At 43.8% G+C, this 13,218-nt stretch overlaps 1 pseudogene; it reads right to left on the bottom strand.

Annotated features, from left to right (window-relative positions):
• Positions 1–376: 376 nt before the first annotated feature.
• On the bottom strand, positions 377–12,520 carry LOC121324884 (annotated as a pseudogene).
• Positions 12,521–13,218: the final 698 nt, after the last annotated feature.

The raw sequence follows: 13,218 nt of genomic DNA, 5'->3' as shown, positions 1-13,218 counted from the left end.
TTTAAATTGCATCCTGGTTTAATGAATGTCAAACACTTTCCCAGTCTGGTACACAACCTTCCAATAGATACACAAACAATTATGCAAAGCAACAAGAGTTTGCCTGATTCCTTCCTGAGCACCACTTTGTGAAGACGGTGTGTGGTTATATTCTAGACCTTCATATGTATTTATTATTTATTGAAAAACCAAAAAAAATAAAATAAACCCGAATAGGTCCAAATGAATTTCATCAGGTATATATCTAGATTCTTATATAAATATATTTATATTTATACATGGATCTTTGGTAATGATTTCCAGACGTTGTCTGCTTGGAAAAACCCAGCCATGTGTCAGCCTCCAGAGGAAGTAACCACAGCTCTGCTCTTCCTGTTTAGCTGATGATGCAGGTCTTGGCTTGAGAAGCTGGTGGAGGGGCTGCGAATGAAAGCAGAAGGACACTGTGATCATAGAGCAGAAGGGTGCTGGATGCATTCAGAGCATGGCCAAAGTGCAGAGCAGAAGCAGACAATTTCTACTGCACTTCTCAGCCTCTGCAGTGTTTGGTTCATATACCTCGCCAGCACAACAAGAACATACAGCCCTGTTCTATCCCTGTCCCTTCCGAATAGTTCATCAGCTTCTTCCCATCCACCTGCCAGTGACTTCCATTCCACCCAGCTCTCTAAACCTAACCCTAACCCTAAGCCTGATCCCCTCACTCTCTTTCCCAGTCTCTCCTCCTCTCTCCCAGTCTCTTCCATTCCCCCTCCCCCTCTTTCCCAGTTACCCTGCTGGGCCATGGCTGTCGAAGCGGCTGCCTCCTCTTTCTTCTTCTTTTCCTCTTCTATGGCCGCCACCTTGGCTTCGTGTATGTCCTGCAGAGCCTTCCACTCCTTCCTGTTGTTTTGGATCCTGTCAAACATGGGCATGATCTGCTTGTGGAAGCGAGAGAACTCCTGGGGAGTAGAGGGAAGAGCAACATAACAACCTCGAACACACGATCCCCCTCCGAACATGAGGACTTTAGAACCTAACCAGAGGAGACTCTGTTCAGCAGGGCTGAGTCAGCCAGGGGTGGGAGACCTCCAAAGCACACCAGCATTGCTCTAGGAAGTCGTTTTGGGGGAAGCTCTGGATGTTTAAGGGGGGCTACTGCACTGTTAGAGTCAGTCATGACATCTAGAGGAAAACATTTGTACCTTGAATAGACAGTGGGACAGTACTATGCCTTGTACAGACAATACTATACCTTGTACAGACAGTGTTATACCTTGTACTGACAGTGCTATACCTTGTACAGACATTACTATACCTTGTACACGAAGGTGCAGACGAAGTCGATGAAACCACACTGTAGTTTGGGAAGATCCGCTGATTTGTTCCTGTCCATCATCGGCTAGGAGAGTAAGAGAGCTTCCCATTAGCAGAGCTCATTGCAGGACACCTCATAGCTCTTCAGTCAAGGACACCACAGTGAAGAACACCACATGGTTCTTCAGTGAAGGACACCACATGGCTCTTCAGTGAAGGACACCACATGGCTCTTCAGTGAAGGACACCACATGGCTCTTCAGTGAAGAATGTGTGTGTTTGCAGAGGTCATTGCAGACACCACATGGCTCTTCAGTGAAGGACACCACATGTCTCTTCAGTGAAGAACGTGTGTGTTTTATGGTTGGTATGAATACTCTACATACCCTCACATCTCATTTCATTTTTTTTAACAAAATAGTCCATCATTAAATGATTGTTTGATCTTATTATGCCTCATACAATACAAGAAGTCAATCTAGATCATCCCCTATAACGTGACGCATATGGTACCATGACCACGCATAACGTGATATGTATCGTATCGTAACATTAGTGTATGGTTCTATCAGCCCTCCTAGCTGCCCCACTTACAATGGGATTCTGCTCCAGCACTGTCCGCTCCAGGTCTCCCTGCTCCCAGAACTCCGCAGCGACATTGACCGCCACCTACAGGAGAGGCAGAGCAGCACAACTAGCAGTCCTCATTAAGATGTCATTCTTTTTAAGTTCCCTAATAAAAGTTTCCTAGCAAACTGTAATAAAGTGTAATGAAGTCTTGGTAAAGCATAGGCAAGCATTGTAAAAGCACAGAGAGGTATAGTAAAACATATTAAAAACAAAGCAAAACAGGGTGAACTCTGGTAATGGATGGCATAACCATGGGAAAAAGCAGCATGGAGAGGGAATGCAGGATTACCTGGCTCTATATCTCCCAGGGTTTAGCGATAGCCGACAGGTCACAGGCAGTCATCATCATGGCCCTGGAAAGGAAGCACAGAGTCGCAATCGCAACATTTACAACTGTGTATTTATTTTATATTTGTATTTACTCCTCAAACATTTATATAAATAGGGGAGACTATCAAAAACATTAAAGCAAACACTAGACAAGGCAGTTTTAGGAAAGTTCAGATCACAATCTGAACAAATCGCTTATCTTATGTCTCTTTTCCAGAGAGGCTGACTTGCTTCCCTGGTTGGGGTTCAAATTGTAGGTTCACCTACATGATGATCTCTTTCCTAGTTGTCTCCAGCATCATGAAGTTGGTCCATGCGCTCCAGTCCTCATAGGTTTTGGACAGGTCCACGATCTTCTGGAACATTGTCCTCTTCCTGAGAGACATCAAGAAAACAAAGCGGTACTCAGCCTGAAAGACGCATCCCAGGAAAGGCCTAGTCAGCTTGTCTTCAGTGGCTAACCCTTTGGTGACAGTTACTAGCAATGCACATGCTCAAGTACAAGGTTCTTCACTAACGTCTTCCATAGTAAAAGCACAGCTAAGTGCAATGATGCCCGGTGAAAGCATGGCAAAGCAAAGGGAAGCATTGCAAAGCCCAAAGGGCTGAAAAATGACCGTGCAACTGTACTGTGGTAACACACTCACTTGAAATAGAGGGCCAGGTCGGTTGCAATAATAGCGATGTCCATTAAGTGTATGACGTGGTCGTGCTGCCTTCGGTTCATGTTCATGTAGATGTTTAGACTCTGTAACAAAATAAGAAACCGAAAGATCTTTTGGTATTTAAATAGAAGCAATTCTGCAATGTTAACAAGAAACTGTGATGATAGTTCAATTCATAAACTCAGCTGGTCTGTTGAAAACTTAGAACAGATTTACCTCATCATTTAGCAAGGTCTTGCCAAACTCAAGATGGTGTCTTTCTAAAATGGAGGATCCGTGGAGCTTTGCCAATGGATTCCCAGACCTAAAGAGTTGAAAAGAGATTGAGCAAGCAGGTATGCTATGCTAAAAGCCTGGAGTAGGTACAACTACCCTAACCACTGAGCTACTCAAACCCACTGCCTTCCACGCTGCAGCCCAGCACTCTCACCACTGAGCTACTCAAACCCACTGCCTTCCACACTACAACCCAGCACTTTCTCTAACCACTGAGCTACTCAAACCCACTGCCTTCCATACTGCAGCCCAGCACTTTCTCTAACGCCACTCAAAACCACTGCCTTCCACACTGCAGCCCATCACTCTCACTGAGATACTCAACCCCTACATCTTCAAAAGACCTGTCTGGTGGTCTAACTACTGATCTCCTCAAAGCCACTCTAAGAGCTTGCTTAATATATAGCCACAATATACTGCAGCCCAATGAGTGGCAATGAGTAAGAGACCCAGGTACCCTGCACTGCAGCCCAACGTTGCACTGCAGGACTGGGCTGGGCTGAATGAGTACAGGAGTACAGCAGCATATAGTAGCGACCCTTACTTCATCTGGTACAGGTTGTTAGTCCCTCTGTGGTCGATATCATGGCAGAAAGCAGCTGTTACCATAGCCATGGCCTCCAGATCAGTGTAATAGCGCTTCAGGTCCCCAGTCTGATAACAAAAGAAACAACATGCATCTTCATTTCAAATGCCATTGCCCCTCCCTATGTTTCAAATCAGTCTGTGTCAATGGTAGTAAGAGAAAAGCCCCTGGTTACCATGAGCAGTGTGAACATGGTCTCCCCCACGTTGAAGCCATGTCTCCAGTTGTGGTAGGTGATCTGCCGGTAGCCCTTGCTGAGAGAGTACATGAAGCGAACGAGCACCTGTGAAACAGAGAAGAGAGAGACATGCACTGCCTGACATCTGTGCACCGAGGGCTGTGTGCCTGGCTGGCCTTTAATGCATTTTTCCATCTACCACATTGTATTAATTCAGGATGGAGGAAATTCTCCAAGCCAAAATCAATGATTAAATAGTACTGATTAAAAGACTTGTCTTCATGAGGTAGGTTTTGTAAGGTTTTTCCACCCTATGTGGAAACCCCCCCCCCCCCCCCCACACACACACACTGTACGCACCTCCTGAGGAATCTGAAACTTCTTCACCACCCCCAGCTCATAGTACATCTGGATACCACACTTGACCAGGTCGATTTGGGAATGCTCAAAATCACAGAAGTGGAACTTGTAGATCTCCGACTCCTTGGCGCTTGGGAGCTCTTTTATCTGGGGAGACAGGAAGGACCCAATCAGAAGACAGCAGGACACCGAGACATACTGTAACTCTGCCATGAGAAAAAAGAAGATCCGTCTGCCAACTCACCAGGATCTGAGCCAGCTCATCTTCATCGCAATCCTGCGGCTCTTTGCCATACACTTCCTGGGTTTTCTACAAACACACAGCAAAGCACATTGATATTTTACAGTCTTTAAATATGAATAAAACCCACAATACAGCTTCCCAGAGCGCTGAATGCAGCAGGAAAACCTCAAAGCAACCTCACATTATATATGTTCTGGATTGAAAGCAAACAAGTCGTTCCCCTACCAGGATGTTCTGAATTTCGTCTTTCCTGCACTTGACATGGTAGTTGACCATGTCCTGGAAGATGTCTTTCCTGTTCTCCAGCTTGTTCATCCTGTCGTATGTGTCTGTGTTGAGCACCGACCATCCCAGGAACTAAGTCAGGGACTGCAATGGGACAGGAGCGCCAACACAGTCACACTGGAATCACTTACAACATTAAAAGTTAATGCATAACAGCATTGTAATGATGTGTAAGCACACATGTATTTACTATGTAACTACTATGTAAATAGTAGTAATTAGAGATGCTTCATGTAAAGTGTTACCCATTCAAATTTCCATTCAAAAAAACGATTGCGAAGGCAACCCACTGAAGTCGTGCAGTTGATGAAAAAGACCAAGGTGTGGAAATTGTTTTTAAGGCACAGTGATCATTACTGCTGGGTTCTCCTCCCTGGGTAAAACAATCAATCGAGGGATTGATCGCTATCCCAGTGCTGTTTAAACCCCATGGGAACAATACCTCCATACCTCCATAAGGGTTTCGTCCATTTCGTCAAAGGGCTTCCCATCCTTCCTGTTGTAGAAGGTGACCACTCCCACTCTTTTTTGTTGACGATGGGCATGGACAGGATGTCGTCAAGGGGACCTTTCTGAGGGTAAGGGAGGGATCAGGGAGCGAGGGGTTAATACAAAGACAGAGGGCAGCCTGGGTAAAGTAACTTTAAAAAGACAGAAAACAAAAGCAGTGGTGTATAGTACAGTACATAGATTAATGACCCCTGACACACTATTACAGCACCTTTAAGAAACGTATATAGTTCCTTAGCACCCTCTGGATTGCCCCTCCCAGTTACTGAATTAAACAGTAGATGGAGAGCTGTGCAGATGTGTCTTGGGATGAATAATTATCTGTAGCATGAATGTTATAGAATAGCACTGCAGACTGTGTATGGACTGAAGTATTGTATCTGAGCCATTCTTCCTGCATTCTGACCTGGATACGCACCGCGGCCAAAGCATGCCTCTGGTCACTGAGCTGGAGAATCAGGGTGCAATTTGTGGAGGAGCAGAGCTGCTAATAGCCACACTTACCTGGAACTGGAAGAAGTCGTCAGCGCTGGCATTCATGATGTTACAAATCTGCAAATTGAGATTATTTAAGAAAATATCATAACAAGTCCTTATAAATAAACAAAACAAAAACAAGACTTAAAAGTAAAGAAAGTGATTTGGGAGCTCTTTCCAGTGCTGTCTCAGCCACGTAGGTAGGCATTCCACTGACCAGAGCCCAGTGGTCAGCTGGGGGGGTTCTGTAGAGAAGAGATGAGTGTGTATTTAACTACATAGCACAGGTGACAAACCGAAATTCATACGTTTCACTACATTTTGCAACTGCGTTAAATACTGAACTGCTATTATGGCTTCCGTTAGACTTTTGCAATATCATTTTGTAGTTTCTTTGATTACGTGATGCTAAATAAAACATGTTCATATAGAATTTTTGTCTCAATCCTAAAATTCTTGGTGATGCTAAACTTTTGTCCAGAGTTGTAAGTGTGAGTTAACAAGCTGTGCATAAGCAACAGGACCTCCCGGACATGCCAATCACAGCCTGCCTGTGCTGCAGCAGTGACTAGAGAACATTCAATACATACCGAATAAAGAAATAAACCGACTTACGGTATGACTTTAATATCTTCTTTCCTGTGTAAAATGTAATCAATAATTTTGCAGAAGATGACTTCCTAAAACAGATTGTAAGTGGTATAAGTTTTAAGCTGTAAAAAAAAGATATATTGACATTATATTCATATATATATATATATATATATATATATATATATATATATATATATATATAGATAGATAGATAGATAGATAGATAGATAGATAGATAGATAGATAGATAGATAGATAGTACGCAATCAGAGGATTTACAAAACTATGAGAAGCATAGCACTGCTGAAGGTATTTGTTGAAATGTTATTCGAATGTTCAGATGTGTGCCCTGTTTCCCCTCGTTCCCCTGTACTTTCTGCAAACCCCATTTTATTCATGTGACATTATTTTAGCAGCTTTGGGGTTTGAACTGAAACCTCACGATTGCTCAGTGTCCAGTGTGCTATGGCCTGCAGCACAATATAACAAGGTTACTGTTTGCAGAAATGTATGTAATCTGTTTTTGAATCTGTTGAAATGAACAATTTAAATGTGTATGAATGTTTAGGTTATATATTGGAGAATATGTTAGTGTTATAAGATTGCACAGGTGCTATTTAAAAACGTTATTCAGAAATTCATAATTTCAATTTTTTTTAAAAATGGACGAATAAAAACTAGGCTGCGATTCATGGTTGTGAAGAGATTTCACAGCCTGCAGCAAGGAAGCTCTGTGTTCTTGGAGGCTCTTTGTAACAAATGAGGTGCCAGTGCCCTCTACTGGAAGAAAAATGTCATGCAAAAAGGGCAGCAGCAGTAGTAGCAGTAGTAGTATATTACACTGTATGGCCAAAAACTGTAGCACCTAATGCAAGTGAAGTGGTCACATGCATTGTCACCTGATCCGCCAGTCATATGTACTTTAAGTACCAATAACAATGGGAAAGCAGAAGGATCTTAGTGACTTCACAAGGACCATGATCGTGTCGATACATAGTGTTGGCGATTTGGCAGCTCTCCGGTCTCTTGTTCTACATTGTAACTGCTGATAATGAAACTCATTGCAGAGACAAACACATCATTAATTCCCATGATACACCAATGGGTTAATAATCCTGCATACAGAGCAAGCATGCCATGTAGAGCATTACTCACCCTTCCATCTGGAGTCTTTGGTTCATCATAAGGAGGGACCTTCCCCATCAGGACTGGCCACAGGTCAAAGAACTCCTGCAGACACAAGACGGGTGGTTTGGTTGCAGGGCGAGGAAGAAGGGCTTTGTGCTAGTCACTACTGATCCCATCTCTCCACTTTCCCCCAGTGCTGATCAAGACAGTGTGGACCACGCAGCTCTGCAGACTAACTAAAAGAGCCCGTGGAACCACAATGTTCAGAAAGACATCATGCCTTGGCTGTACTGTATAGTATTTTCACGTGGGCCAATGCAGACCTTTTGTTTTTACTGCTCTGAGCACGATCCTTCAGCAGTTTCGTTCTCTAGAATACTCTTCCGCGGGATATTAGACAAATTTTAAATCGAGATAACGCAATGTTTTATACAGGGTGGGTAGAAACATCTTTGAATTAAATTTTAGTGTATTTGATTATTTCAAATGTTGTTTTCCGGTGGGAGATTACATAGACATATTGCGACTCACATGCTACCACACGCTCAGCAGATGGGAATGACTGTCTTGAAGCAGCCAATGGAATGGGGCCATGAGCGTGGGACTGGAGGAAGCCCCCTACCTTGGTCTTGGTCATGTCCAGGAGCCCCACGGAGTAGAGGTCACGGTTGAGGAAGGCACGCACTGTGTAGAGGGCTTTATGGAACTGCCGTTCGATGTCAGTCATCTCCTCAAACACCTTGCTAGCCGACCACAGCAAAATCTGAAACAGAGAGTAAGGGCTTCTTCCCATCACAGGGCTACACAGAAGATGGGGTGACCACTACGGGGTGCCAGGCAATGGGGTGCCAGGCGAGGGGTGCCATACTCAACTTATCTTAAAATCATGTTTCATCAAGCACAGACATTATGCTTGCCTAAACTGGTGGCGTATGTTTCTAAGATGGACTTCGCAAGGTGCTGTGATGAGAACTTGAATCAAAATGAAAGCTGTCCTTTAAAATAATGTGGTGCAGGCCAGGTCTCAAACAGTGAGCAAAACGAACTGGGTATCTTTCTTCTTGTCGCCATCAATGGCCGTTTGGAGCCTGAATGCAGCTACTCAATGCACTCTTACCTGTCCCCTCCTGGTCTCACAGTTGTGAAGGTAGCTGAGATGGAAAACTCTCAGGATCAAATTGGCAAAATTGAGGTACTTCATTAAAACCTGAAAGAGTCAACAGAATCACCAAGCAGAATAATTAGACAGGTAACATACCTGCTGTATCTATCACTCTAATAATGCACAGGTTTTAAGTCCAGGCTGAAAGAGCTTGTTCTCATTCATACAGTAAACGCTCACAAAGCAGGAGTCAATTGCTAGAAGGTTTCATCACCGTCAATAATGCAAAACAATGGCCAGAATCTGTCTTTAAGAACACTATGTTCACATGTCCCAGACCAGGAAGATCAACTCATTGCTGCTGTGTGCCATTGGATCACTGGAGTTTACTGTTGTTAAACCATGATCACTACCTCCAGCCACAGTGTAGAAGCGAGTGCAGATATTCCTGTGGTCAATAGACCAGACCTACCCCATATTGATCGCACAGAGACTAACATTGCTGTTCTATGAGCAGTGAATGTGTCTGCTGGGCTAGGGTGAATGCTTCGCTGATGAAAGCCCCCCTGCCCTCACCTCCTCGTCCTGCTTAGTGAAGTGTGGTGCTCCTATTTTGTTGATGGCCATGAGGACCCCCACCACATCCTTGCCGTTCAGTATGGGCGTGGCCACTATGCTTTTGGTGGTGTACTCCGTCAGCAGGTCCACGAAATCACTGAAGTGGCTGTCCTGCAATCGTGAGAGAGCGAGAGAGAGAGAGAGAGAGAGAGAGAGAGAGAGAGAGAGAGAGAGAGAGAGAGAGAGAGAGAGACCAGGGGTTACGCCAGCAAACACTAACATCAGCCGGGTTGTAATGATAACGAAGGGTTAAACATTATGAGACACTACGCTATCTCCCAGAGCTATCTCCCAGAACATTAGGTAACTGATCATAATCTGATCTTTGTTCTAACTAGGTGCTACATTATTGTGTCTAGCAATCCTGATGATGCACAGACCTGTTCCATTTTAATATTCAATATAACAAACCTTAACAATACCAGTATCTGTAAGTCAAAAAACTTGCCAGGGTCTCAAAGACAACTGTACAGCTGTGCATTAGTTTATCATTCAATGCAAGGGGCCAGTGTTGAGAAACATTTACACAGAGTGGCATATATAACCCAGAACTTGGGATTTCCTTGAACAGTTTCTATGGTCAAATTTCCTTCATTGATAGGAGACAATTTTCACATGTGTATCTATTCAAATATTCCTTAGGTAGGAATCCTTTGCAACAGAGGTGTTTAAGCAGTTGTGCTGACTGGGTTGATGTCTTCCAGACTCCAAGGCATGACCTCTAAATTAATCCTGGATTGTTCTAATTAGATTGAGATTATGGATTTTAAATCCAGTATCATGCCATAAATAACCCAGCTTCCTCTTTGCCCCAGAGGAGAGGGAAGCTTGTTGTTCTGCTTTGTTTGATTCGGCAGCCACAGTGCAGGTGTGCATGGCAGGACCCACGTTAACCGGACGGTCACTTAAAAGTTAATTAAACATGCATTAGGCAATTAGGCATGCATTCGTCTATAGGCATCAGATGGTCTAAGATTGTCTATATTTCTCAAATGGTAAAAAAATACTTTTTTGTAACTTCCCTAATACAATTTAATGAGCGATTACTAGGCTCAAGCTCATGTAATCACACACTGTTTTAGCTAGTTATGTGAATTTAGCAGTAAATAATCCAACACTTGATGTTTACAAGACAAGCAGCAAGTAACACCCCAGCAGAAGTATTTCCTGGCTTTATGATAATATAATATCTTTATTATTATATAGCACCTTTTGTAGTGGACCATCATCACAAAGCGCTTTACAGTAGGCTGTGAGCTGTATGCAGAGTCACTTCCAATAGGGACAGATATAGCTGGGCACTGTGGCTGATATTTATAGACATGCTTATCTGAATAACCCCCTCAGAGCTCTAGTTGCATTGAAACTTTTGGAAGATTTCAGTTTAACACAAATTCAGACCACCTTGATCCAGAAACACTCTCAGCTCCCCTCCATCTGTTATCAGTGATGCACTACATACCTATTATAAGCCAGGGAAAATGGTATTTCATAACCTTTATCAGCTTAAATCAAATCAAATCCCAGGCACTTTACTTAAAATTTCACATTCCGTTTCTGCTCCTGATAAAAAAAAAGTGTGACACTCATCCATCAAGTGCCATGTCTAGACAAACCATACAAAAATAATAATTAGCCCAAAAAGCAGTATACAAGCAGAAAACAGATAGATTGTTCCTACCTGTTGAAGCTTCACTACACTTTGCAATGCTTTTACTATGCAGTATACTGCATTGCTTTCTTAAGGGGGGACATTTGGACTGGCATGGTCTGATTCTTTAAGAATCAGGCCAGTGTTGTGACTTTGGTGACACTGGTTGCCACTCTGAAGTGTGTTTAAGCTCACAACCTTAGACCCAGGTTTGAAAAGCCAGAAATAATCAAAGATTTGATGATGTTCAAAAATCTGGCTATCGGTGGTGATCAAGAGATATAAATGAAAAATTCATCCTATCTTCACGATGAGCAAGGGAAGGCACAATGATCAGACAAAACGTGTAAGAAGAAAAGTCAAAAAGAGAACGTCGTGGGCTAACAGCAGAACAAAATATGAAACTAGTTCATTAGGATGCTCCACTTTTCAATGTGTTACAATGGCAATGTGTGTTACAATGTGTTAAATATTAAAATAGGGTTCCCAAGTCATGCTCCAGTAGTCTTCAGCCATTTGAAATCATTTGCTTCAAAGCTGGGGTGGCATCAAGGCACAGGCAGGCAGGTTGACACGACAGCTATATCTACAAACAAATCCTCCCTGCACAGTTTATGAAAATATGATTTCAATTGAATTACTGCAGTCATGTTTTAGACAACAGTCCCACAGTGTAAAATGTCCCAGATGTCCCGGGCACAGCCAGCTGTTATGTTTACTAGGGTGAGCGTATGGCATTATGTTCACTGGGACAGGTTGGGACAGTTCAGGCTTTTTAGCTCCCATCTCAGTGCATTCTGGTACTATTTACCTGTCTCAGGTACATTTCACTGGCTTCTTTTCTTTAAGAGGAGCACAACTACACTTAGCAGAATGCATAGGGATGGGAGTTAACAAGCATGAACTGTCCTAGTATGGAGTCACCCTATGTTTATATTAGTGAACAGTGATAAAGACCTGGATTAACCTTCAGGGCTGCCCTTACTATGGCACTGATAGGAAGCTGAACTCTGTGTTGAGACTGAGGCTCATACCCACCAATGCAGACAAGACAGAAGACAACTTGTTCCCTTGATAGCAATGCAGCCTTTCAATGCCACTAACCTCAACAGCCATTACCTGGGTGACATCAGCCACGTTGACGGTCTTCTTTGTGGTGGCCATGTGGCCCACGATGCCCGTGTCCAGGGGGAAGACGATCTCGCTGTCGGGCTGCACCAGGCACTCCTCCAGCACGGCGTCCTTGTGCACGTTGAAGAGGTGGGTGGCCAGCTCTGCCGTGCCATTCCACATGCGGTACAGGAAGAGACTCATGTGATCGGAGCACAGCAGGAAGCTAAGCTTCTGCATCAGGTTGAAGATGGAGCGTTCCATCTGGAGGTTCTCCTGCAGGTCTCGGATCAGGTCAAAGAGGATCTCGCTCTCCTCCACGATGCTCACGTCATGGAAGCTGCTGAAGTCCACCCCCGTCTCCTTCATCCCTAGCAGGTTCCGGATCAGTCCCGGGCGGAACTTGGAATCGAAGTACTCCTTGGCGAATGCTGGGTTGTTGTCCAAAAACTTCTCTGCATCTGCTGAATTTATTATCATTTTAACTGATAAAATTGTATTTCCTTTCAACCAAAAAAAAACAACCTGCCCTCTTTCTTCCAATAGAATCCAAAGGATTATGTTGAAGATGTGCTCTGGTGTCTTTATCAACAGATCCCTTGTAAAGCAACAATTGCACACCCACACTGACAGCAAGATTTTTATCACATTTCACAGCTCAACGAGAGGATGTGTGCTTTGGGATTGGACAGCTCCCGTGCCATGGTGCTTCTCCAAGTGTGTGTCTCCCTGGGCTCCTAATGCAATAGGGAGCGGAGGGGAGGCTGGAATTAACAGGATTGTTTTAAATGGTCATGTGACCACCCCTTAATCTGAAGGCCAATTATATATTAGGATTAAATATTTTACATTTGTATTGAGTAGCTCAGTGGCTAGAGTACTGGGCTGCAGTGTGGAAGGCAATGGGTTTGAGCACATCAGTGGTTAGAGTCTTGGGTTGCAGTATGAAGGAAGTGGGTATGAGTAGCTCAGTGGTTAGAGAAAGTGCTGGGCTGCAGTGTGGAAGGCAGTGGGTTTGAGAGGCGTTAGAGAAAGTGCTGGGCTGCAGTATGGAAGGCAGTGGGTTTGAGTAGCTCAGTGGTTAGAGAAAGTGCTGGGCTGCAGTGTGGAAGGCAGTGGGTTTGAGTAGCTCAGTGGTTAGAGAAAGTGCTGGGCTGCAGTGTGGAAGACAGTGGGTT

Source organism: Polyodon spathula, chromosome 12 (assembly GCF_017654505.1).
Source record: "Polyodon spathula isolate WHYD16114869_AA chromosome 12, ASM1765450v1, whole genome shotgun sequence".
Classification (NCBI taxonomy): Eukaryota; Metazoa; Chordata; class Actinopteri; order Acipenseriformes; family Polyodontidae; genus Polyodon; species Polyodon spathula.
The sequence above is the reverse complement of the archived record's forward strand: the minus strand, read 5'-3'. Positions and strand labels throughout refer to the sequence as shown.